This window comes from Canis lupus, chromosome 24 (genome assembly GCF_011100685.1).
Source record: "Canis lupus familiaris isolate Mischka breed German Shepherd chromosome 24, alternate assembly UU_Cfam_GSD_1.0, whole genome shotgun sequence".
Classification (NCBI taxonomy): domain Eukaryota; kingdom Metazoa; phylum Chordata; class Mammalia; order Carnivora; family Canidae; genus Canis; species Canis lupus.
The window spans coordinates 38019070-38023194 of record NC_049245.1 but is presented as its reverse complement, the minus strand read 5'-3'; the positions used below and the strand labels follow the sequence as shown (position 1 = coordinate 38023194).

At 48.5% G+C, this 4125-nt stretch overlaps 1 long non-coding RNA gene across 1 annotated transcript; it reads right to left on the bottom strand.

Annotated features, from left to right (window-relative positions):
- Positions 1-1265: 1265 nt before the first annotated feature.
- On the bottom strand, positions 1266-3738 carry LOC106557685. The gene is made up of 3 exons (XR_005377406.1): positions 3688-3738; positions 2001-2048; positions 1266-1428 (listed from the first exon to the last, which is right to left on the bottom strand). It is a non-coding gene; the product is annotated as an uncharacterized LOC106557685 (long non-coding RNA).
- Between the last annotated feature and the right edge of the window lie 387 nt (positions 3739-4125).

Sequence of the window (4125 nt, the reverse complement as noted above, 5' to 3'; positions counted from 1 at the left end):
ACATAGGCAGAGGGAGAAGCAGGTGGGGAGCCCGATGCGGATCTTGATCCCAGGACCCCAGGATCACGACCTGAGCCCAAGGCAAGAGGCTCAACTACTGAGCCACCCAGGCATCCCAAAAGTTTGATCTTTTAACTAAAACAAAACAAAACAAAACTGACTTTTCCCCTCCTCATTTCCTCATTGGCCCAAAGGCCATCACAATAATATCTACTTCACAGGCTCATTGGGAGAAAGAAATGAAATAAAGATTTATTCTTCTAAGGGCCTAGTAAATATATCTTAACCCTCACAACACATCTATAGTGAAGCTTAATTCCTTCTCCTCTCCCCATTTTGCAGCTGTGAGAACTAAAGCACAAACAGGTTAAGTCACTTGCCTGAGGTCCAGCAGCTCGCAGGCTGCAAGCCGGGATGTGAACCCAGGTATTCTGGCTCCAGAGCCCAGGAGTGTAACCACGGAACACACTACCTCTCACGGCCCCCAAAACCATCAGTCAGTGATGCCTGCATCCCAGCCGTGCCCACCACCCTCAAAGCCTCCTCCTGCCACCCTGATTCCCTAATTCCTCTTTGTTTTCATTATTTCATTTGTTTTCCTTATGATTTTAGAGGAGGAAAAAAAAATCAATCCTGAATGAAACCAAGTTTAGTTGCAAATGAAACTGAATTGTCCACAACCAAAGCGTATAATTAGAGAATGTTAATCTCTGGGCGGTTCTCCACCCCCTACCCCAGCCCCAAAATACACTAACACTTGCAAAAGAGAATTCATCTTTACCTAAAACTATAATTAAGCGGCTGCTGGCGGTTACCTTGGTGACATTAAAAAAAAAATCTTCCACGACAGCTCCCCACACTGGATAATACTAACTAGGCAGCCAAATAAGTCAACAGGTTGTCCTAGAAACTGTTTCCTTGACAACCAGGAAGATGGAGGGAAGTGGAGAGTTGGGGAAATGTCAGAGCAACAATGCTTACATTAAAGAAGAAAAAAAGCCCCTTTGGCATGACTGAGCAGATCCCCGACTTGTACTGAGCCGCAGAGCCCGGAACGAAAATGACTCCTCGTTACACCAAAAAAGGAGACTGGGGGGTAATGTCAGAACCCAAGCTCGCTCTGGTTGCTCACCCACTGGATGGGTTTCCTCTTCGGGGCATGAAGTCTGACTTTGCAAAGAAAAACCACCATGCACGCTCTCGCTCACCAAACGTTTATTGAGCACTTACTATGCACCAGCACTGTCTGCATCTCCTGGCTCTGGTCTTGCATGCTTGGCAACCTTGGCCAGGTGGACCAAGAATTCTGGACACGACCGATAGAACACAGGACCTTTTTTTGAAATTTTAATGCCTGGGTTTTGGCCGACGTATTCACTTTCCCGTCCCCCGTTCCAGCAAAGTCAGTTCTGTGCCGGCTTGTCTGGGCTGTGCGGAGAAAAGAAGATGGGGAGTTTGCAGGAGCATAGAAGCTGGAATGGTCTGGAAGGCAAGCTCATCACTAGCTTGGTTTGTAAAGGACTAATAACCCTCGGTTGAGATTCAGCCGTGTGTCCTGGAAAACCAGGAGAGGACACGAGCACCCTGAAAGAATGCAAAAGGGGAGAGGGAGGGAGGACCCCAGGGCACAAAGAGTTTCCTGGAGGCTGTGGGCCTTTAAGAAGGGGTCCGGGAACCCAGCCCTGGGCCGTGCTGCAGGTGCATGGAAAAGTGTCGTGTCCTTGGAAAGGAACGGTCACTGGTTCTCAATCTGACCAAGAATGGCCAGGACATGGGAACATCTGGGTGATACACATCTCCAAAGTGACCAATGTGAACAAATGACCACAGGGCCTGACCTGGGCTTTGAGGCTACGTCCCTCAAACCCCCCTTCGCCCTGGGGCGATGGTGGTGCAGGGAGTCCCAAGAACAAGGAAGAGGGCCTGAAGCAGACTTAAGAAAATAAAGAAATGTTCTATTTCTTGTCCTCCTGAGTGCCTGGACAAAGAGCCATACTTACCAAGTATAATTTTCAGTGCTGCATTTTCCCAAACTACTTGAGAAGTTCCTGCAGGGAAGAGAAGGGAGGTAGGAGGGGCGATCCAGAGGCATCTACACCTGGAAATCCCAAATCTATTTTCCCTTCCACAAAACCCTCTCACCTCTGGCTGCATTGCTCCTTATCCAAATATGCCTTTGATCAGATCATTTCCTGGGGCGCCTGGGTGGCTCAGTGGTTAAGCATCTGCCTTCAGCTCAGGCGGTGATCCCAGGGTCCTGGGATCGAGTTCCACATCAGGCTCCCCAGAGGGAGCCTGCTTCTCCCTCTGCCTCTCTCTGTGGCTCTCATGAATAAGTAAAACCTTTTTTAAAAAATCAGATTATGGGACGACTCGGTGGCTCAGTGGTTGGGCCTCTGCCTTCGGCCCAGGGTGTGGTCCTGGAGTCCCAGGATCGAGTCCCACATCGGGCTCCCGCAGAGAGCCTGCCTCTCCTGTGTCTCTACCTCTCTCTGTGTCTCTCACAAATAAATAAATAACATCTTTAAAAATATGTTTTTTAAAGGGAATTAGTATTAAGGAATTTAAAAAAAAGAAAAAATCAGATTATTTCGGGATTGTAAATGAGAATGCCATGATATACTCCTAATCCTCACAGAGTGGACGAGAGTAGCCTCTTTGCTCACCCAACTGACTTGGACAAAGATAACCGATCTGACTCCATGTGCACATTGTTAACACTCAGGCAGAAATTAGAATTGTAAAAAAAAGAAAAGAAAAGAAATTAGAATTATGAGGATCTGGGGCACCTGGGTGGCTCAGTCAGTTAAGCATCCAACTCTTGGTTTCAACTCAAGTCATGATCTCATGATCTTGTGAAATCAAGCCCCACATCAGGCTCCTCACTCAGCGGGGAGTTGGCTTGAGATTCTTTCTCTCTCTCCCTCTCCCCTGCCCACCCTCTCTCCCTCTCTCCAAAATAAATAAATTTTTAAAAAAAGAATTATGTGGATCTGCAGTGCACTTTCCCTACTTGCTATTCATGTGCTCCATACAACAAACCTTGTGTGCCAGATGCCCATTTTACAGATGAGAAAACCAAGGCACAAAGAAGATGAAGACTTACCTAGGGTGCCCACAGCCAATTCAGTCTTGGGGTGGAGCCCCAAGGCCAGGTCTCCTGAGCCCCGCTCTGCCTTTACCTGTCTCCCTCTGTGCTCCCACCTCACCTTTCCTCTATTTGGGTTTCTCTCCTATCTTCCTCTTTCACCTTTCCGTACTGGTTTTCTTCCACTTTTTTTTTTACCTCCTCAAATGCTCCAGTGGTCCTCAGCTATGGGTGATTGCCACCCCCAAGGGACATTTGGTGATGTCTGCAGACCCTTGCGGTTGTCATGAGGGGAGTGGGTGCAGTAGGGCTGGCGACACCATCAGCATCAGGACAGCCACATGCAACAAAGAGTTGTCTGCCCCAAATATCAACAGTGCCCAAACCGAGAAACCCTGCCATCTCGAAGATAAAAAGTTTGTTCATGTAAAGTACATGGAAGGCTGCCTCCCATGTAGTGAGCTATTCTTATTTTGGAGAATGATGTTGTTCACACACTCTTGCAACTGGAGGGTCGGGGTTATTGACAATAAGAAGAAAAGGCACCAGGAGCATCCTTGCACCTAGTCCCAAAGTTTATTCATTTAACAAATACTCACTGACTTCCCTCCATGGGAAGGGCCTGCAGTCCACAGAGAAGAGAAACATCCTGTTCAAAGGCCAAGGTTAAGCCTTGGTCTCTCTCTCTCTCTTTTTTTTTTAAAGATTATATTTACTTATTCACGGGAGAGAGAGAGAGAGAAGCAGAGACACAGGCAGAGGGAGGAGCAGGCTCCGTGCAGGGAGCCCGACGTGGGACTCGACGTGGGACTCGACGTGGGACTCGACGTGGGACTCGACATGGGACTTGACGTGGGATTTGACGTGGGATTTGATCCCAGGTCTCCAGGATCACACCCTGGGCTGAAGGCAATGCTAAACCCCTGGGCCACGGGGGCTGCCCCAAGCCCTGGTCTTTAAGCCTGAATGTACCACCCGGGATGTAATCCCCAAGGGCACTGGGATGAGGGTCCCTGAAGGCCTTTTATGGGTCTTGA